The 22,373-nt window shown below is 45.9% G+C and overlaps 1 long non-coding RNA gene across 2 annotated transcripts; it reads left to right on the forward strand.

Moving 5' to 3' along the window:
- Positions 1-11: 11 nt before the first annotated feature.
- Positions 12-22,137, forward strand: LOC147351982 (uncharacterized). Of its 2 annotated transcripts, XR_015147859.1 has the most exons (6): positions 40-299; positions 1,442-1,675; positions 6,813-6,914; positions 10,376-10,485; positions 11,213-11,371; positions 20,861-22,137. It is a non-coding gene; the product is annotated as an uncharacterized LOC147351982 (long non-coding RNA). The 2 variants fall into 2 exon arrangements; XR_015147860.1 differs by lacking the exons at positions 10,376-10,485; positions 11,213-11,371; positions 20,861-22,137 and having other exon boundaries at positions 12-148; positions 6,813-7,063.
- The last annotated feature ends 236 nt before the right edge of the window (positions 22,138-22,373 follow it).

Here is a 22,373-nt window from a genome sequence, read left to right on the forward strand (position 1 = left end):
GCCTCCCTCTCGCGAGAGTAGCGGGCGCTTAGCTCGTGCGGGATCCCGCGGACACGCAAGAGAGCAAACGGCAGAACCGAAATATTGCAAGTCCCGCACTCTGTCTGCACGTGGCGCTGCTGAGGCGTCCCACCTAAGACACTCCAGAGTAAGATGTTCAGAGTACTTGGCTTTCCCCACATTCGTCTCCTTTCTCCCGAACTCATCCTTTGCCGTCAGTGTGAAAGGTGTATTTGCAGACCGATGTGCATGCGTTCGTAGACTACTTGTAATACTGAAAATTCACACATGTGAAATGGGTGAGTTGAAAAGATTCAACCAGTTTCAACTGGCTCAACAGATTTGAGCAACAGGTTCTCTGCAAGCATAAAAATTAAATTTATCAAAGGAGGTGTTCCCTCAAGGGAGCACAGTTAGTCTCTGTTAATGGGCTTCCCTGATAGCTCAGTTGGTAGAGTCTGCCTGCCATGCGGGAGACCTGGATTCCATCCCTGGTTTGGGATGATCTCCTGGAGAAGGGAAAGGCTACCCACTCTAGTGTTCTGGCCTAGGTTGGATGCAACTGAGCAACTTTCACTTTCTGTTATTGGACAAACCTACCCACTTCAAACTAATTTTTGTCTACCCTGTCCCTCTTCTCAGTGAATAATATCACTGCTCACAAATAATTTGCAAAAGCCAGAACCTGAATATCCTCAACTCTTACTGTTTATTCATCACCAAGTCCTATTCACTGTATTCTTTAAATCATTCTCCAGTTTGTTCATGTTTCTCTTTTCCCTTCAGTATTACCTTAGTGTAATAGTGGAGTGGGTATTCATTCCCTTCTCCAGGGGATCTTCCTGAGCCAGGGATCGAAGCTGGGTCTCCTGCATTGCAGGCGGTTTATTTAATGTCTAAGCCACCAGGGAAGCCCCATTACCTTAGTTCTAGACACCGACGTTTCTCTGGTGTTAAGGTACCAGCCTCCTAGCTGATTTCTGTAAGTCAAGTTTTGCTTTCCCACCAGTCTGTTAGCCACACGTTCTGGCCAGTGATCATTCTAAAGTTAAGAATAAAATGTTACCTTCCTGCTTAAAACCCTTCATTGGTTTTCAAAAACTTTTGGGGAAAAGATTTTTAGTTCCTACCATCAGGCACCCCCTGGGATTTCCCTGACAGTCCAGTGGTTAAGACTCCTCACTTCCATTGCAGTGAGCGCAGATTTAGTCCCTGGTAGGGTGAGTAAGATCCTGCAATCCACAAGACACGGCAAAAAGAAGAAGAAGGTACTCCTTATCCAGTTCCCATTTTCCAAAGTGGTTCCCATGATCTGAGCCTCGTGGTATTCACACCTATGTGTTATCTGCTCCACTACCTTGAGTGTGAGTAGGACTTGTGACTTACTTTTAACCTATAAAATGCAGCAAAGGTGACACGATTCCAATGCTTGTTTTACTAGGAGAATCCTCCTTGCTGGCATTGGTGAAACAAGTGTGATGGGAAATCTGCAAGACAAGAAACTGTCAGCCCAGAAAGACAGATGAGGACTAACCCCTGCCAACAACCCCCAGATGCTTGGAAGTGGATCAACCCTAGTAGAGTCTTCACATGAGAAACCAGTCTTGGCTGACACCTTGACAGCCCACTGCAAGGACCCAGCTAAGCTGTGCCTGGACCTTCACCCACAGATACTGTGAGATAACAAATGTGTGCCATTTTCAGCCACTAAGTATGTAGTAATATTGTTAGATAGAAAGCGGTAACTAACAGCATCCTAATGTAAATGGCTACGTCCTTGTCCCAAACCCAACCTGGGTGCCTCTGGAAGTATGGAGGTTGTTGAATTAAGAAATGAATGAAAAATGGATTGGAGACCCTCTGGGAGACAGATGGCTACAGTCTGCCCTAGGGTGTGTGTGCGCGCGTGTCTAGATGGGGATGGAATGGTAGCAGTGATGAAAAGCTCCAGATGCCACGAGGGGACTCAGGGATGTGCTCTGGGAGTGGGGGTGCTTTCTGATGTCTTGTGTGCTCCTTTATACTCTCTCTGACATCACTCTGGGGAAATCTTTGTCCACTCACCATAGCACAGGGTAACCTTACAGCTGGGCTGGGAGAGGAGTGGATACTAACAGATACAAGCAGCTCCACCTCCAAGGGTTTTATTCACCTTTGTCCCACCCTGATCCACATGAACACCCAAATATGTACACGCATGCAGGAACATACATGCAGTCAGCCAGATGATTACTGCAAAACAGGTGAAAATAGATTTATTATTATATAAGATCACCTGGTAGGAAGAGGGTGATAAACGGGGAATGGTCTTGACCATATTTTAACACCATGGATTCTCTTTGAAAATAACTCAAATTCCTCTGACTTCCCTGATGGCTCAGCTAGTAAAGAACCCACCTACTAGTACAGGAGATGCAAGACACACAAATTCAATTCCTGAGTGGAGAAGATCCCTTGGAGAAGGAACTGGCAACCCATTCCAGTATTCTTGCTTGGGAAATCCCATTGACAGAGGAGCCTGACAGGCTACAGTCCATGGGGTGGCTGAGAGTTGGATACAACTAGCAACTAAATGGAGAAGGCAATGGCAACCCACTCCAGGACTTTACTTTCACTTTTCACTTTCATTCATTGGAGAAGGAAATGGCAACCCACTCCAGTGTTTTTTTTTTTTTTAATTTTATTTTATTTTTAAACTTTACATAATTGTATTAGTTTTGCCAAATATCAAAATGAATCCGCCACAGGTATACATGTGTTCCCCATCCTGAACCCTCTTCCCTCCTCCCTCCCCATACCATCCCTCTGGGTCGTCCCAGTGCACTAGCCCCAAGCATCCAGTATTGTGCATCGAACCTGGACTGGCAACTCATTTCTTACATGATATTTTACATGTTTCAATGTCATTCTCCCAAATCTTCCCACCCTCTCCCTCTCCCACAGAGTCCATAAGACTGTTCTGTACATCAGTGTCTCTTTTGCTGTCTCGTACACAGGGTTATTGTTACCATCTTTCTAAATTCCATATATATGCGTTAGTATACTGTATTTATGTTTTTCCTTCTGGCTTACTTCACTCTGTATAATAGGCTCCAGTTTCATCCACCTCATTAGAACTGATTCAAATGTATTCTTTTTAATGGCTGAGTAATACTCCATTGTGTAGATGTACCACAGCTTTCTTATCCATTCATCTGCTGATGGACATCTAGGTTGCTTCCATGTCCTGGCTATTATAAACAGTGCTGCGATGAACATTGGGGTACACGTGTCTCTTTCCCTTCTGGTTTCCTCAGTGTGTATGCCCAGCAGTGGGATTGCTGGATCATAAGGCAGTTCTATTTCCAGTTTTTTAAGGAATCTCCACACTGTTCTCCATAGTGGCTGTACTAGTTTGCATTCCCACCAACAGTGTAAGAGGGTTCCCTTTTCTCCACACCCTCTCCAGCATTTATTATTTGTAGACTTTTGGATCGCAGCCATTCTGACTGGTGTGAAATGGTACCTCATAGTGGTTTTGATTTGCATTTCTCTGATAATGAGTGATGTTGAGCATCTTTTCATGTGTTTGTTAGCCATCTGTATGTCTTCTTTGGAGAAATGTCTATTTAGTTCTTTGGCCCGTTTTTTGATTGGGTCGCTTATTTTTCTGGAGTTGAGCTGTAGGAGTTGCAGTGTTCTTGCCTGGAGGGTTCCAGGGACGGCGAAGCTTGGTGGGCTGCCGTCTATGGGGTTGCACAGAGTCGGACACGACTGAAGTGACTTAGCAGCAGCAGCAGCAGCACCAGCAACTAAACAACAGCTCTTGGGTCAACCAATGGTCACATCCTCTTGTTGACTTCCTCCAACAATAAATAACAAAGAAGAACTTCTGACAACCTCCAGAGACTAAACATGGATCACTTACAAGACAAAAAAAAAGAATGATTTGTTTTGTTCAATGAGTGCTAAAACCCCAGTGTCAAAAGCAGTGCCTGGGACTTCTCTGATGGTCCAGTGGTTAAGACTCCATCTGCTGATGTAGGGGACAGTGGTTTGATCCCTGGTCTGGGAAGATTCCACATTGCCTTCGGGACAGGTGCTACAGCTACCGAAGCCTGTGCTCTGGAGCCCGTGCTGCACAATAGAAGCCACTCCAATGAGGTGCCCACACACCGCAACTACAGAGTGGCTTCCTCTCATCACAACTAGAGAAAAGCCTGTGGGCAACAATGAAAACCCAGCACAGCCAAAATTAAATTAAAAAAAATTAAACCCAGTTCCTGGCATTTTGTGGTCCCTCAATGAATAATTGACTGAGTAAAATCTGACTTGTCAGTAGCACTGACAACAAAAAGAAAAGGATCTTTTTAAATTGTAAAAGATAAAGCTTTCAATCCAGGGTTTTACATGTTACTTTCACGTAAGTGAGGGTGCTATTTAAATCTTCTGTTTTAGGGCATCGTCACCCTGTTTATAGTGGGTCTTGGTGTAGTTTTGTGGGCCATGGTTTCAATGGCAATTTAATCTTCAGAGCCTTTGTGGTACTATTTTGGTCAGCTTGGTTGATCTGGTGCTGCTGGAGCTCTATTGATCCCTGCCGATGCTGCCTGAGTGGGTGGAAAGGGAATGCAACTGGATGGGTAGGGGATCGTCTGCCCATGAGGAAGAAGAACTTACTGGGGAGAGTGCTTTGTGTGGTGGCCCCTCCCTGCCAGTACCAGTAGCACCCAACCATCTGGTGTCTCTAGGGGTGTTTTTGTGTGTGTGTGTTCGGGGCGGGGGCAGTGGGGACTCCCAGGACCGTCTGGGACAGAGTGTACTTCCTGGACCTCTGTTAGTGCCACCTGGAGCCTGGTTTCTCTCTGTGGGTTAGTGGAGTCTCAGGTTTGTGGGGGACAAAGAAGGTTCTCAAGTAGGATCCCCCTTGTCAGTGCCACTTCACCCTGACTTCAGCTCTAGGTGGGGGAGAGGAGACTCAAGTCCAAGGGGTAAAGCAGCTTTCTGTCTGGGTGATGTGGCAGTCGCTGGCTGAAGTGCCGTAATGAGGCCTCAGCGTGGTCTGCTGTGAGTTCCCACTGGAGGTCTGAGCCGAGTGTAGGGTGTGTGTGTGCCAGGAGTCACCATGCTTGTTATTTCTGCCTGAGGCAGGTGGGGAGTCACTGGATAAGAATGGATTTTCTTGTTCCCGAATTTAAAGCTCAGAATCCTGCAAAGCTGTGAGAAGCATTCTGTGTGTGAGTGACCCTGGCCAAGAGGTCACTCCTTCCAGCTGACATTAGGAACAAAAGCCTTTGCCTAATGTGAGCTGTTCATGAGTGAATGAACAAACACAGTTTAGTTATTTACTTTGCATTCACGAGACTTAGGTTCTCAGCCAAGAGTGGTTTTGCCCCCAGAGGGGACAATTGCCAGTGTCTGGAGACATTTTCGCTGTCACCACTTGGGGAGAGAGTGTCACTGGTTTCCAGAAGGTGCTGGTTTCCATGGGTGCTGCTGAGCCTCCCATAGGGTGCACAAAACAGCCCCCCACCCCCCCACAATGGCAAGAGTGCAAGGCTGAGAAACCTCAGGTTGGTGACATGCCATGGCAGCACATGACCACCAGGTGGGAGTCATGCCTGCTGCTAAGATGTTAGATCACAGGTGCTCGCCAGCCCCAGGTGCATTCTCCTGTGGCTCAGTTGTGTCTGACTCTTTGCAACCCCACGGACTGTATAGCCCACCAGGCTTCTCTGTCCCCGGAGTTCTCCAGGCAAGAATACTGGAGTGTGTTGCCATGCCCGCCTCCAGGGGATCTTAAAGTACAATATAAGGGTTCCTCTGTTCGCCTGCAAGTCTTACACTTAAAGAAATGAGTTTGGGACTTCCCTGGTGTCCAGTGGTTAAGAATCCAGCTGCCAGCGTGGGGGGGACACAGGTTCTATCCCTGGTCTGGGAAGATCTCAGCCGCAGGGCAACTAACCCATGCTCTGCAACAAGAGAAGTCACTGCACTGAGAAGCCCGCACACCACAATTAGAGACTAGCCCTTGCTCACCACAACTAGAGAAAGCCTGTGCACAGCAACGAAGATAAAAATAAAATAGCACAGCCAAAAATAAAAAAGAATTGAGTTTGAATCTGTGTATCTATTCAAAATCTTTCCTCGTGTACGTGTGTATGTGTATGTATACATGTGTGTGTACACACACATGTCACCAGTATTATACTGTTTCTTTGTTTTACAACTCACTTTTTTTCCTCAACATTATACTCTGGATAACTTTACAAGTCCTCTTGAGCTACCTTGTGCTTTAAATGGATGCATAGTGTCTGATGTACTATAATTTATTTATATATATTATATGTATAATATTGTATGTATATATAATATATTAACTGTGATATATAACTATATGATTAACATATTAATTATGATATACAAATATATGATTGATATGTTAATTATGATATATAAATATATGATTTCTATATTAATTATGATATATACATATATGATTAATATAATATATAAAAATTATATTATAAATACTATACTTTATTTATATATATTCTTATTGATGGGCACTTGAGTTCTTACCAGTTTTTTTTTTTTCCTTTTTTCCAAATGCAAGCAATCCTGTGATCATACTGCTATTGCTACAGGATAGGTTTCCAGAAATGTGATGAGTCAGAGTACATGAAAGGTGGAATCTTGATGACTCAGAAGCACTGATTTGTGCTCCAAAGTGCAGGAGAGGATCCATTTCCCCATATTCTCACCTATATTGGTATCCATTAGTATCTAATATGTATATTGAATACTGTCTTTTTTTTTTTTTTACTTTTTAGCTGTGCTGTGTGACATGTGGCCTCTTAGTTCCATGACCTGGAATGGAACCCGAGCCTGCTGCATTGGAAGTGCAGAATCTTAACCACTGGACTGCCACGGAAGTCCTCAATATTTTATTATCTTTAATTCATATTTTATTGTATTATTCTTAATGAAGTTGGATGTTTTTTTCATATCTTAAAATATTTTCTAATGTTTATCAGTACATTTCCCAATTTTATATTCAATTTAGAAAAATCAATTTAAAGTAGCTCTTTATATGTTTTGCTTATTATTGCTTTGTCTGAATTTTGATTTTGAGTAAGGGGTGATCAGTTCAGTTCAGTCGCTCAGTCATGTCCAACTCTTTGAGACCCCATGAACTGCAGCATGCCAGGCCTCCCTGTCCATCACCAACTCCCGGAGTTTACCCAAACTCATGTCCATTGAGTCGATGATGCCATCCAACCGTCTCATCCTCTGTCATCCCCTTCTCCTCCTTCCCTCAATCTTTCACAACATCAGGATTTTTTCAAATGAGTCAGCTCTTCACATCAGGTGGCCAGAGTACTGGAGTTTCAGCTTCAACATCAGTCCTTCCAATGAACACCCAGGACTGATCTCCACGACGGACTGGTTGGATCTCCTTGCAGTCCAAGGGACTCTCAAGAGTCTTCTCCAACACCACAGTCCAAAAGCATCAATTCTTCTGCTCTCAGCTTTCTTTGTAATCCAACTCTCACATCCATACGTGACTGCTGGAAAAACCATAACCTTGACTAGATGGACCTTTGTTGACAAAATGATGTCTCTGCTTTTGAATATGCTATCTAGATGGTCATAACTTTCCTTCCAAGTAGTAAGCGTCTTTTAATTTCATGGCTGCAGTCACCATCTGGAGTGATTTTGGAGCCTCCCCAGAATAAAGTCAGCCACTGTTTCTACTGTTTCCCCATCTGAATGCCATATTTGCCATGAACTGATGGGACCGGATGCCATGATCTTAGTTTTCTGAATGTTGAGCTTTAAGAAATGGTATGGACCTAACAGAAGCAGAAGATATTAAGAAGAGGTGGCAAGAATACACAGAAGAACTATACAAAAAAGATCTTCATGACCCAGATAATCATGATGGTGTGATCACTCACCTAGAGCCAGACATCCTGGAATGTGAAGTCAAGTGGGCCTTAGAAAGTATCACTACCAACAAAGCTAGTGGAGGTGATGGAATTCCAGTTGAGCTCTTTCAAATCCTAAAAGATGATGCTGGGAAAGTGCTGCACTCAATATGTCAGCAAATTTGGAAAACTCAGCAGTGGCCACAGGACTGGAAAAGGTCAGTTTTCATTCCAATCCCAAAGAAAAGCAATGCCAAAGAATGCTCAAACTACCGCACAATTGCACTCATCTCACATGCTAGTAAAGTAATGCTCAAAATTCTCCAAGCTAGGCTTCAGCAATATGTGAACCATGAACTTCCTGATGTTCAAGCTGGTTTTAGGAAAGGCAGAGGAACCAGAGATCCAATTGCTCACATTTGCTGGATCATAGAAAAAGCAAGATAGTTCCAGAAAACCATCTATTTCTGCTTTATTGACTATGCCAAAGCCTTTGACTGGACCACAATAAACTGTGGAAAGTTCTGAAGGAGATGGGAATACCAGACCACCTGACCTGCCTCTTGAGAAATCTGTATGCAGGTCAGGAAGTAACAGTTAGAACTGTACATGGAACAACCGACTGGTTCCAAACAGGAAAAGGAGTACGTCAAGGCTGTATATTGTCACCCTGCTTATTTAACTTATATGCAGAGTACATCATGAGAAACGCTGGACTGGAAGAAACACAAGCTGGAATCAAGATTGCCAGGAGAAATCTCAATAACCTCAGATACGCAGATGATACCACCTTTACGGCAGAAAGTGAAGAAGAACTAAAGAGCCTCTTGATGAAAGTGAAAGAAGAGAGTGAAAAAGTTAGCTTAAAGCTCAACATTCAGAAAACGAAGATCATGGCATCTGGTCCCATCACTTCATAGCAAATAGATGGGGAAACAGTGGAAACAGTGGCTGACTTTATTTTTTTAAGCCTGAAAAATCACTGCAGATGGTGATTGCAGCCATGAAATTAAAAGACACTTACTCCTTGGAAGGAAAGTTATGACCAACCTAGACAGCATATTAAAAAGCAGGGACATTACTTTGTCAAGAAAGGTCTGTCTAGTCAAGGCTATGGTTTTTCCAGTGGTCATGTATGGATGTGAGAGTTGGATTATAAAGAAAGCTGAGTGCAGAAGAATTGATGCTTTTGAACTGTGGTGTTGGAGAAGACTCTTGAGAGTCCCTTGGACTGCAAGGAGATCCAACCAGTACATCCTAAAGGAAATCAGTCCTGGGTGTTGATTGGAAGGGCTGATGTTGAAGCTGATACTCCAATACTTTGGCCACCTGATGTGAAAAGCTGACTCATTTGAAAAGACCCTGATGTTGGGAAAGATTGAGGGCAGGAGGAGAAGGGGATGACAGAGGATGAGAAGGTTGGATGGCATCATCGACTCAATGGACATGAGTTTGGGTGGACTCCAGGAGTTGGTGATGGATAGGGAGCCCTGGCGTGCTGTGGTTCATGGGGTCTCAAAGAGTCGGACACGACTGAGTGACTGAACTAAACTGAACTGAGCTTTAAGCCAACTTTTTCACTCTTTCACTTTCATCAAGGGGCTCTTTAGTTCTTCTTCACTTTCTGCCGTAAGGGTGGTGTCATCTGCGTATCAGAGGTTATTGATATTTCTCCCGGCAATGTTTATTGCGGCTTGTGCTTCTTCCAGCCCAGTGTTTCTCATGATGTATTCTGTATATAAGTTAAATAAGGAGGATGACAATATACAGCCTTGACAAACTGCTTTTCCTATTTGGAACCAGTCTGTTGTTCCAGAATCACAGAAAACTAGCCAATCTGATCACATGGACCACAGCCTTGTCTAACTCAATGAAACTAAGCCATGCCGTGTGGGGCCACCCAAGATGGATGGGTCATGGTGAGGTCTGACAGAATGTGGTCCACTGGAGAAGGGAATGGCAAACCACTTCAGTATTCTTGCCTTGAGAACCCCATGAACAATATGAAAAGGCAAAAAGATAGGACACTGAAAGAGGAACTCCCCAGGTCGGTAGGTGCCCAATATGCTACTGGAGATGAGTGGAGAAATAACTCCAGAAAGAATGAAGGGATGCAGCCAAAGAGAAAACAACACCCAGTTGTGGATGGGACTGGTGACAAAGGAAGGTTCGATACTATAATGAGGAATATTGCATAGGAACCTGGAATGTTAGGTCCATGAATCAAGGCAAATTGGAAGTGGCCCAATAGGAGATGGCAAGAGTGAGTGTCAACATTCCAGGAATCAGCCAACTAAGATGGACTGAAATGGGTGAATTTAACTCAGATGACCATTATATCTACTACTGTGGGCAGGAATCCCTTAGAAGAAATAGAGTAGCCATCTTAGTCAACAAAAGAGTCTGAAATGCAGTACTTGGATACAGTCTCAAAAATGACAGAATGATCTCTGTTCGTTTCCAAGGTAAACCATTCAATATCACAGTAATCCAAGTCTATACCCTGCCTAGTAATGCTGAAGAAGCTGAAGTTGAACAGTTCTATGAAGACCTACAAGACCTTTTAGAGTAAGGGGTGAGTTAGAGATAAATCTTAATATTTTGTCAAACAGCTAGCCAGTTGAACTAACAACCTTTATTACTTAATTCCTTCCTTTCCATTGTAATGAAATGCATGCATCCCAGGGTCTAATTTTGGAGTCTGTTATATCTAATCTTGTGCTGGTTTTAGAGTGATTTTTTTTTTTTTGGCCTCAGTGTGCAGCATGCAGGGTCTTAGTTCCCTGATCAGGGATTGAACCTGTGGCCATTGCAATGGAGTGTAAGTTGTAACCACTGGACCACCAGGGACGTCCCAAGTTTTTATATTTAGAATGTAGTTGGAGATACAGATCCGAAGGTCTGAGCTGGAGACGTCAACTTGTCCACTTGGTAACTGAAGGTTAAGGAAGGGATGTACTCATTGAGGGCAGAGCATCAGCTGGGAGAGAAAGTGATCTTGGCTTGAACTTCAAAGAATTTCTTGTCTTTACAGCCAGGGAGAGGGAGAGGAGCAAGAAGAGCAGAAGGGAAAGTAGTGGCAGACAGGGCAGTCAGGAGAAAGAGGGGGAGTGTCCTTTGAAGGTTGTCTAATCATTATCCAGTTTTCTACTACATTATCTTGTTTCTTATTAAATTTTATTTTATTGAAATGTAGTTGATTTACAATGTTGTGTTACCTGTTACGCTATCTTGATTTAAAATTTAGAATCTTACAATAACCCTGAGAGTTAGACAAAGCAAGTCCTACTCTTGTTTTTCAGGTGAAGAAACTAAAGGATTGGATGACAAATGACATGCAAACGTGGTTAATGAACCAGTGGCTGAGTTGAGTGCAGACTTGTCTTCTGATTCCTGAGTCTTGGACATCTGTCCTTGGAAGATGACCCCTGAGCTGCCACAGGGGACGTGTCGACAAAAAGGTTTATTTTTTAAAGTTATTAATACTATTTTATGATAATGTATGGTATGAGTTGTTATTTTAAAAGTTGGGTAATTTGGGAAAGCACATTCCAGGTAGAAAGCACAACTACCTGGAAAAACTTCATGCATCTGGATGAAGTACCTGGAATAACTTCATTCCTGCTTTCTACATGTCGATGTGGTGTGCTTGCTCAGTCATTCAGTCGTGTCTGACTCTTTGCAACTCTGGGACAGTAGCCCACAGTCTCCTCTGTCTGTGGGATTTTCTAGGCAAGAACACTGGAGTGGGTTGCCATTTCCTCCTCCAGGGCATCTTCGTGACCCAGGGATGGAACCCGTGTTTCCTGCAGTGGCCCACATATACTAAAGCTATGCTTTTGACATAGTCTCCTAGTGTACAATACATTTTATATAACCTTTAAGAAAATATATTGTGATCCTTCCTCATGCCTTTAAATAATGAGTAACTGGTTTTGAATGAGTTAGAAAAGCAAATAGAACAGCTTGGCAGAAGCAAACAAGCCTTGTTGGGTGGATGACCTTCAGTCCTACCCAGCTTCTATGATCTTTTTATATACTTTCTATGGAACATATGCATTCACTTTTTGGAATGAACAGTGGTTGCGGAACTAAAGTCTCCACGGCTCACATCACTAATCCCCACCACTCTCGTGCAACCCTGGAGGGCATGTGTTCTGTGCCTGGGCCTGGTCTGATGTTCCTGGCCCTGTGGGTCCACATGGGTTTCTAGTTTATGGGAGCAGAATGAACACACCCTTTCCCTGGTCCCTGAGAGGAAGCCACACTGTATTTCAAAGACGAAACTTCAGAAGCCCCTATGCTCAGTTGAAGGGAACAAAAAGATAGGTTCTATGGGTGTCAGGATGGGTCCCTGGGAGGATCAAGTTTCAAACCTGACACTGATCCAGAAGGCACACACAGGAAGCCAGAACAGGAGGGGAGCACATACCCTCAGGGTCAGTGGAAGCCCTGTTTGCCTGTTCGTGGTCGGGGCTGCAGACCTAAGGCACATTCTGCCGTGATCAGACACCACTTAGCGACTGAACAATGAACAACAACCTACATCCTGAGACTCTCCTGCCTGACCTAGGAAGCGTCCCTGGTGCATGTTTTCTTAGGATGTGGTCTGTCCAGCTTTGAGATGCCGGGACTGAGATGTCATGCTGGGGAGAGAGCCCAGAAGTCTGAACACACCCAGGGTGGGTGGTAAGAAGTCAGAGCAGGTCCTCCTTGACGTCTGTCTGGATTTCTTCAGGCTGAACTTTCCCACCTTTGCCTTTGCTCCCGTTTTACATTCATCTATGGTTTTTATCACCTTTGCTCTCCTCCAACTCTCATATTTACTGTCCCCATCTTAGCATTGTCAGAGAGGAAGACATTTGGAAGCATCACTATGAACAAAGCTAGTGGAGGTGATGAAATTCCAGTTGAGCTATTTCAAATCCTAAAAGATGATGCTGGGAAAGTGCTGCACTCAATATGCCAGCAAGTTTGGAAAACTCAGTAGTGGTCACAGGACTGGAAAAGGTCTGTTTTTATTCCAATCCCAAAGAAAGGCAATGTCAAAGAATGCTCAAACTACCACACAACTGCACTCATCTCAGACAATAGCAAAGTAATGCTCAAAATTCTCCAAGCCAGGCTTTAACAGTATGTGAACTGTGAGCTTCTAGTTCAAGCTGGATTTAGAAAAGGCAGAGGAACCAGAGATCCAATTGCCAACATCCATTGGATCATTGAAAAAGCAAGAGAGTTCCAGGAAAACATCTATTTCTGCTTTATTGACTATGCCAAAACTTTTGACTGTGTGGATCACAACAAACTGTGGAAAATTCTGAAAGAGATGGGAATACCAGACCACCTGACCTGCCTCCTGATAACTCTATATGTAGGTCAAGAAGCAACGGTTAGAACTGGATGTAGAACAACCAACTGGTTCCAAATTGGGAAAGGCTGTATATTGTCACCTTGCTTATTTAACTTATATGCTGAGTACATCATGAGAAATGCTGGAGTGGATGAAGCACAAACTGGAACCAAGTTTGTCAGGAGAAATATCAATAACCTCATATATGCAGATGACACCACCCTTATGGCAGAAAGCAAAGAACTAAAGAGCCTCTTGATGGAAGTGAAAGAGGAGAGTGAAAAAGTTGGTTTAAAACTCATCATTCAGAAAACTAAGATCATGGCATTTGGTCCCATCACTTCATGGCAAATAGATGGGAAAACAATGGAAACAGTGAGAGACTTCATTTTTTTGGGCTCCAAAATCACTGCAGATAGTGACTGAAATTAAAAGATGCTTGCTCCTTGGAAGAAAAGCTATGACCAACCAAAACAGCATATTAAAAAGCAGAAACATTACTTTGCCAGCAAAGGTCCATCTAGTCAAAGCAGTGGTTTTTCCAGTAGTCATGTATGGATGTGAGAGTTGGACTATAAAGAAGGCTGAGTGCCAAAGAATTGATGCTTTTGAACTGTGTTGTTGGAGAAGACTCTTAAAAGTCCCTTGGACTTCAAGGAGATCTAACCAGTCCATCCTAAAGGAAATCAGTCCTGAATATTCATTGGAAGGACTGATGCTGAAGCTGAAACTCCAATACCTTGGCCACCTGATGCGAAGAACTGACTCATTTGAAAAGACCCTGATGCTGGAAAAGATTGAAGGCAGGAGGAGAAGGGGATGACAGAGGGTGAGATTGGATGGCATCACCGACTCAATGGACATGAATGAGTTAGAGTAAACTCTGGGAATTGGTGGTGGACAGTGAAGCCTGGCATGCTGCAATCCATGGGGTCAAAAAGAGTCAGACATGACTGAGCGACTGAACTGAACTGATCTGGGTTCTTCTGGCTTGTCTGAGAGTTAAACGAGACAAATTAACAGGAGGAGATCAGTAAAAGTTTAATAACAATACGTGTACTTGGGAGACACCCAGGAAAACTGAGTAACTTACCAAAATGGTCGAAACCCTCACTCTAAATACCATCTTCAACTCTGGTGGTTTAGATGGTAAAGATTCTGCCTGCAATGCAGGAGACCTGGGTTTGATCCCTGGATCAGGAAGACTCTCTCGAGAAGGGCATGGTAACCCACTCCAGTATCCTTGCCTGGAAAATCTCACGGTCAGAGGAGCCTGGCGGGCTATAGCCCATGCAGTTGCAAAGAGTCAGACACATGAGTGACCAACACTTTTAAGTTAAAGACAAAAAGAGGATGTTGTAGGTAGTGGTTTGGGATTTCAGAGGGGAGGAAGTCAGTTTACAAGAAGATGGAAAAGTGAATGTTTGGTAAACAAGTGTTTGCTGGGCCAGTGGAGTCAATGGGATGCTGAGTGGAATTCTAACAAAGAGACTCGGCTGGATTCCTCCCTGTCCCACACCTAATTCTCATTGTAGTTATCTCTGGTGACAGCTCCCTTCCTGGAACAGGCCCTCGCTCTACATTCTTTCAGACTGTTCAGGTGAGGTAAACAGATAGACTTCTTTTTTTTAAAAACTTTCTAAATTTTATTTTTGACTGCTCTGGGTCTTTGTTGCTCTGCGCGAGCTTTCTCTAGTTGTGGCGAACAGGGGCTACTCTTCCTTGTGGTGTGAGCGCTTCTCATTGTGGTGGCTTCTCTTGTTGCAGAGCATGCGCCTTAGGGTCTGTGGGTTTCAGTAGGAGCAGCACACAGTTCAGTAGTTGTGGCTTGCAGGCCCTGGAGTGCGAGGGCTTCAGTAGTTGTGGCATATGGGCTTAGTTGCTCTGCGGCATATGGAAATCCTACTGGACCAGGGGTGGAACCTGTGTCCCCTGCATTGGCAGGTGGACTGCCATCCACTGTACCACGAGGGAAGTCCCAGAAAGACTTCTTGGCCTGAAATACCTTTAGGAAAGTGAACAGGGCTCCTTGGAATGTGTGGTGTCCCAGCCTGTTCTGACTGGGGGCTGTGCAGCTGTCCCAGGTCCAGGAAACTGGCCAAAGCCGCAGCTGTCCTGGGACCTCTGGGGTGAGCCTCAATTGGAACCCATCTTCCATCCCCAGGGTGGGAAAGAGCATTTGTTCTATATTTTAAAAGATTTACTCATTTGGTCAGAATAGGTTGTTTGGCTGTTTTATGCCTAAGCTGTAAAGGGGACTAGCATTTAGTTTGTGTAGTTACTTTGGGTTTTCTCACATGGTTCTTAGAGTTATGTAGGTTGGACAGGGCACAGTTTAAGGGATGTGGTAGCCACCTGCCACATGAAGCATCGTGCTCTTGGGTTTGGAATGTATGAGGAATGATTGGAGCGTGTGGCCTGGATCCTGGGCTCCCTGTTTCCAGGGCATTGAAAGCTCCCATGGGAGTTATTGGCAGGTCCAGCAGCTAATTATGGCCCTGAGAGCCTGAGTGGCTTGAGGATTGCTGATCAAGGGGTGCGCCGTGACCACACCTCATGGGCAAACAAGAGTGACCCGGAAACAGCCCAGGGCCAGACCTTCTGTGGATGAGGCAGGAGGTGACCCATGTGCTTCCTTAAGCTGGAGGAGGTCTGTCACTCCAGGCACAGTGAAAGCTGATTTCGGCCCGTTTTCTCTGTCCATCAGCATGAGTTTTGTAGGCTCTGTGGTAGGTGCTCATGAGCAAGGCAGAGCACCCTGTTGGGTTCACAGTCTTATTTCCTGAACCAACATGTGTGTCCCCCGTCTTTGTGAAGAGCAAGCGTGTGCAGCACGCCAGGACCGCCCCTCCCTCCCAAGTGGACCAGTCACTCCCTCACAAAGGGACCAAGGGGTAGGAGTGAGGCTGGGGAGGGGCTGCGGTAGCCACAGCCCTCCGGCTCTGAGACTTAGAGCACAGACCCTTTGAGTCTATTCTCTTCTGCGGTTTGTTCTCTTAGTTTGCAAATCACCAGAATGATCCAAGAGGCCGTCTTTTCATCTTGAGAGAAAGGCAGGGCTGGGGACCAGTTTGCTGATGGTGACCATAGGCTGGAAAGTTCACTGGACCCACATCCCCAGGTGGCAGGAGAAGTCTGCGCTGGTGTCTGGAGGAGTGATGGTGCAGCTTCCACCTCTGTGGTTCTCAGACCCTGGGATTTCACCAGAAAAGCTGCAAAGTGAATTTGGAGGACTGGTGTAACTCTTCCAGATAACTCTACCCCACTTATTAAAGATAAGACTGCCAGTTCCAGAAAAGGGGAAAGGACACAGCCTCCATTAAGTATTATCCCTAGAGATGGGTCAAATTCAGATGTATGATTGTTTATTATATTATTCTTATTTATCTCAGTCTGATGCCTGCTTTTACTTAATTTCTTTTTGAAAAATATTTATTTATTGAGCTGCGCCAGGTCTTAGTTGTGGTACACAGGATTTCCCATCTTTGCTGCAGTGGAATCTTTAGTTGGGACAGGTGAACTCTTAGTGTGGCATGTGGAATCTAGTTCCTTGACCAGGGATCGAACCTGGGGCCCCTGCATTGGGAGTGTGGAGTCTTAGTCACTGGACTACCAGGGAAGTCCCCTTTCTAAATTTTGACAGACAAGTGTTAGCTAGGTTTATAAATCACCGCTCAGCAGACACATATGAGAAATATTCAGTGGGATTTTTTTTAAAAGATGTATTTATTTACTTATTTTTTTTTGGCTGCACTGGGTCTTTGTTGCTGTGCACAGGCTTTCCCTAGTTGTGGTGATGGCGGCTACTCTCTAGTTTTGGTGTACGGCCATCTCACTGTGGTGCTTTCTCTTGTTGCAGCGCACAGGCTCTCGGGCACACGGGCTTCAGTAGTTGTGGTATATGGGCTTAGTCTCCCCGAAGCATTTGGGATCTCCTCAAACCAGGGATTGAACCCACGTCCTCTGTACTGGCAGGCAGGTTCTTAACCCCTAGACCACCCGGGAAGTCCTCAGTGAGAGTTTTGAAGCTGTTTCCTTAGGGAAAAGGCTGAGAGGCTTCCTTATCCTGAAACTGCCAGACAAGAGTCTTCGGGTGGAGAAAGCTCCTCTTGAGCTCTTCCCTCAGGAGGATGACCTTAAACCCAGAAACCGGGAAGGGGTGTGTTGGTGCTGCTGTTCATGTGGCCCTGAGGGAGAGTGTCAGGTTGTGGGGTTATTCATCACAGAGTCACCCATGAAAGATTAACCATTACCTACCTGCCAACTCATTTCCTACCACTGGGGCTCAAATTCTGGGCAGGAAACCTCCCTCAGTTTCAGAAAGGAAAACCAAGCTGCAGCTTGGCCCTGAGGCCCCCAATGGCAGATGTGATTCAGGGAAGAAGGAAATTATGTTTGTTTTGTGAAGAAGAAAAACATTAGTATTATGTGAGGCTGAACGGTCAGAGGCTGGCGTGGAGGACAGGAGAGGGTGGAGATGTGGGGCTCCAGTTCAGTCCAGTTCAGTCGCTCAGTCGTTTCCAACTCTTTGTGACTCCAAGAACCACAGCACACCAGGCCTCCCTGTCCATCACCAACTTCTGGAGTCCACCCGAACCCATGTCCATTGAGTCGGTGATGCCATCCAACCATCTCATCCTCTGTCATCCCCTTCTCCTCCTGCCCTCAATCTTTCCCAGCATCAGGGTCTTTTCAAATGACTCAGCTCTTCACATCAGGTGGCCAAAGTATTGGAATTTCAGCTTCAACATCAGTCCTTCCAATGAACACCCAGGACTGATCTCCTTTAGGATGGACTGGTTGGATCTCCTTGCAGTCCAAGAACTCTCAAGAGTCTTCTCCAACACCACAGTTCAAAAGCATCAATTCTTCAGCACTCAGCTTTCTTTATAGTCCAACTGTCACATCCATACATGACTACTGGAAAAACGATAGCCTTGACTAGATGGACCTTTCTTGACAAAGTAATGTCTCTGCTTTTTAATATGCTGTCTAGGTTGGTCATAAGTTCCCTTCCAAGGAGTAAGCGTTTCTTTCAATTTCATGGCCCCAATCACCATCTGCAGTGATTTTGGAGCCCAGAAAAATATGTGTGGTTCCATCTGACATCAAAGGAGCAGATGTGATGAAAGGGTTGGAGGGTGGTCTGGACGTTGTGACAGGGGACTTCCACCTCAGCAGGGCTCTTAGGAAGGGGAGGGGGGCAGCGGGAGAAACAGCACTTTTGGGAAAAGCCGAGCTTGGTCACCATCTGCAGTGATTTTGGAGCCCAGAAAAATATGTGTGGTTCCATCTGACATCAAAGGAGCAGATGTGATGAAAGGGTTGGAGGGTGGTCTGGACGTTGTGACAGGGGACTTCCACCTCAGCAGGGCTCTTAGGAAGGGGAGGGGGGCAGCGGGAGAAACAGCACTTTTGGGAAAAGCCGAGCTTGGTAAAGAACCCGCCTGCCGATGCAGGAGATGTGAGAGACGCAGGTTCGATCCCTGGGTCGGGAAGATCCCCTAGAGGAGGTAATGGCGATCCATTCCAGTATTGTTGCTTGGAGAATCCCATGGGCAGAGGAGTCTGGAGGACTACAGTCCACAGGGTCACAGAGAGTTGGACATGACTGAGAGGCTTAGCATGTATGAGCTTCAGTTAAGGCAGGGAAGTGGGGAACTGTGACTGAGAATATTGGGGCACCTGGGGCACAGGGGAGAGAGGGGGTGAATGTGGCACCCTGGGTCAGTAGGGAATTTGGGCTTAGGAGACACGTGGGGCATTAGCCCCAATCTTGAGGTGGTGGAGCATTGCACCAGCGGGCCTGGGGCATGATGGGATGCCCTACAGCCCTGGGAGGTCAGGTTGGAGCTCAGGTAGCAATGTTGTCTGGAAGAAGCTGCATCAGGCCCGGCAGTGAAGGGGACTTAGAAGTTGAGATGAATTCTGTGGTCCTTAGAGGGCCAGGGGCCTCCAGACGGTCAGCATTCTCCAGGCCCGAGCCCAGGCCAGACGTCCTGACTAGACCACAGCGCTTTTTCCCACAAGGTCGGGCAGATCTCAGGTACAGCAGTACAGTTGCCCCGAGAGCCAAACCGGGAATGTGTTTACCAGCCTTGGCTTTGCCAGCCTGCCCACTTCATAGATTAGGAGACTGAGGCTGAGAGAGGACAAATGATTTTCCCAGATCAGGCTGGCATAGGAATGTCAGGTCTCCTGTTCTCCATGCTGCTGTGGAGTGTCTGCTGGCTCAGGACTCCAATGGGCACCAAGTGCGCGGGCTGCCCTCTTTGTCAGCAGGAGAGAAGGGGCAGGCAGGGTGACCATTCGTGAAGGAGAGGCTGGCTCAGTGCCCTCGGATTGGTGCCCGAGGTTGTGGAACAGGTCGGGCCGGGCAGTTACCTCCCCTCCTTCTCCCCAGAAAGATCAGAGGCTCCTGGCATGTGAGTAGACCAGTTCAGTTTCCAGAATCAGGTCATCTAGAGAAAGAAAGGAAAGCAACCCTATTTGTTAAAATCCCAGGAACGGTCTGGGCCAGGAGAAGTCATCTCCTTTCCCTCCCACCTGGAGATTTAAAGCCATGAAGTGGGGCTTCTCTGCTGGTCCAGTGGTGAGGAATCCACCTGCCAATTCAGGGGACTCGGATTCAATCCCTGATCCAGGAAGATCCCACATGCCATGTGGAGACTAAGCCCGTGTGTCACAACTACTGAACATGTGCTCTAGAGCCCAGGAACCACAACTACTGAAGCCCAAGCACCCTAGAACCTCTGCAACAAGAGAAGCCACTGCAATGAGAAGGCTGCGCATTGCAGCTAGAGAGTAGCCCCCACTCGCTGCAAGTAGAGAAAAGCCTGTGCAGCAACAAAGACCCAGCACAGCCAAAAATAAATAAACAAATAGAATGATTAGGGAAAAAACCATGGAATGAAATGCAGGGAAACTTCTTCTTGGGTGTCTTCACCAGTGGAGAGGAGAGTCAGGTTGAGGAAACTTAAGAACCTTCATGTTGCTGAAAAGGACCATGTCTAGGCCATCTTGACGTGCATGCTCTCTACATGTTGACAAAAAACAGGGCTGCGCCTGACATAGATTTTTACTGCCTGCCCATCCTCCTACACTAGGCAGGACTTCTTGGTTTGTTTGCTTTTATCTGGATCCTGTAGAACTCACATGGGTGGAGAGCCATGACTTGGACTTACCCCAGCGCTAATCTCAGGGGCAAACCAGATCATCCCCACCCCATTCTGTCTTTGTTCCATTAATTTTCCAAATCCCTTGAGTGTATCTGGAGAAATCCTTGGGCAGTGGGGAGCTGTAGAACAGATACAGACAGGGGCCAGGTGACTTGGAATATCCTGGTTCTGTGATGTCCACCCGGTAGATGCTTCGTCTGCTGTCTATCCCCATCTTTCCCCTAAGGAGCTAAATGTTCACGTCTTATCCTCTGGCATCTGTTACGTGGTGAATTGTGTCCCCTCCATTCATATGTTGTAGTCCTAACCTTCAGAATGTGACTGAATTTGGAGACTGGGCTTTTTTAAGAGGGAATTAAGGTAGGAGAGAGGTCATGAGGGTGCTCCTCATCCAAATCTAACTTCTGTCCTTATAAATGGAGGAGATCTGGACACAGGTGTGTACAGAGGAGAGGTCATGTGAGCACACGGGAGAAGACGGCCATCTGCATGCCAAGGAGAGAGCCTCAGGAGAGACCGACCCTGCTCAGACCTTGGTCTTGAACTTCTGGCCTCTCGGATTGGAAGAAGATAAGTTTCTGTTGCTTAAATCAGCCAATCTGTGTAGTTGGAGGAAACCCATCACCGCATTTTATTGTTTAGTCGCTCAGTCCTGTCCAACTCTGTGACCCCATGGACTATAACCCACCAGGCTCCTCTGTCCATGGGATTCTCCAGGCAAGAATACTGAAGTGGGTAGCCATTTCCTTCTCCAGGGGATCTTCCCAAGGATTGAACCCATGTCTCCTGCGTTAATAGGTAGATTCTTTACCACTTTGATACATGGGAAGCCCTCACCATATCTAGGAAAACGTTAATAAGTGGGTAAAGAACCAGCCATCTCTAGGAGCCTCTGGGAAGGTTGTGCAGCCCGAGAGGGCTGTCTGCTTAGTTTTATGTGGAAAGAGACAAGTTCTTCCTGACCCTCCTGATGACCACTAGAAGACCCTTCTCCTGGAATGGAGAAGGTTATATGCAAAAGGTCAGAGACACAGATCTTGTTCCCAACTGTGTCCCTCCTATTCTAAGAGGTGGGAAGGGATGAAGGGCTGCCCTATTGCTTAAGTCCTTACATTTTGGGTCCCTTTAAAAATTGAAAAGAAGGGACTACCCGGATGGCTTCCCAGGTTGCTCAGATGGTAAAGTGTCTGCCTGCAATGCGGGAGACCTGAGTTCGATCCCTGGGTTGGGAAAATACCCTGGAGAAGGAAATGGCAACCCACTCCAGTATTTTTGCCTGGAAAATTCCATGGATGGAGGAGCATGGTAGGCTCCAGTCCGTGGGGTCACAAAAAATTGGATACAACTGATCGACTTCACTTTCACTTTCACTCTGACAGTCCAGTGCTTCTGCTGAAGGGGGCTTGGGTTTTATACCTGGTCGGGGAATTAAGATCCTGTATGCTATCTGGTGGGCTTCCTAGGTGGTTCTACAGTAAAGAATCTGCCTTCTAATGCTGAAGACAAAGGAGATGTGAGTTCAATCCCTGGGTCAAGAAGATCCTCTGGAGGAGGAAATGGCAATCCACTCCAGTATTCTTGCCTGGGAAATCCCATGGACAGAGGAGCCTGGTGGGATATAGTCCACGGGGTCACAAAGAGTCAGACACAACTTAGCGACTGAACACATGCTATGTGGCGTGGCCCAAGGAAAGAAAAAGTTGAAGACAAAAAAGTCAAACCTGTTAAGTTATATAAAGCAACATCAGCTGTGACTGCAGATCTCAGGAATCTCCGGTCCTTTCCAGACTGACCTGCCTTGGCTGAGGTTATAGGGTGGGGGTGGGGGTACGAATGATTTACAGAAGAATAGGTGTTTCGGTTCTGGGCTGGAGGAGGAGCCGGAGCCTGGGCCATTGAGCCTGAGGACCCGGGCTTCCTGGTGGCCGTCACAGT

The sequence above is a fragment of the Bos grunniens genome, chromosome 19 (genome assembly GCF_055505025.1).
Source record: "Bos grunniens cultivar Pamir isolate PY7600 chromosome 19, Bosgru_T2T1.0, whole genome shotgun sequence".
In the NCBI taxonomy this organism is placed as follows: domain Eukaryota; kingdom Metazoa; phylum Chordata; class Mammalia; order Artiodactyla; family Bovidae; genus Bos; species Bos grunniens.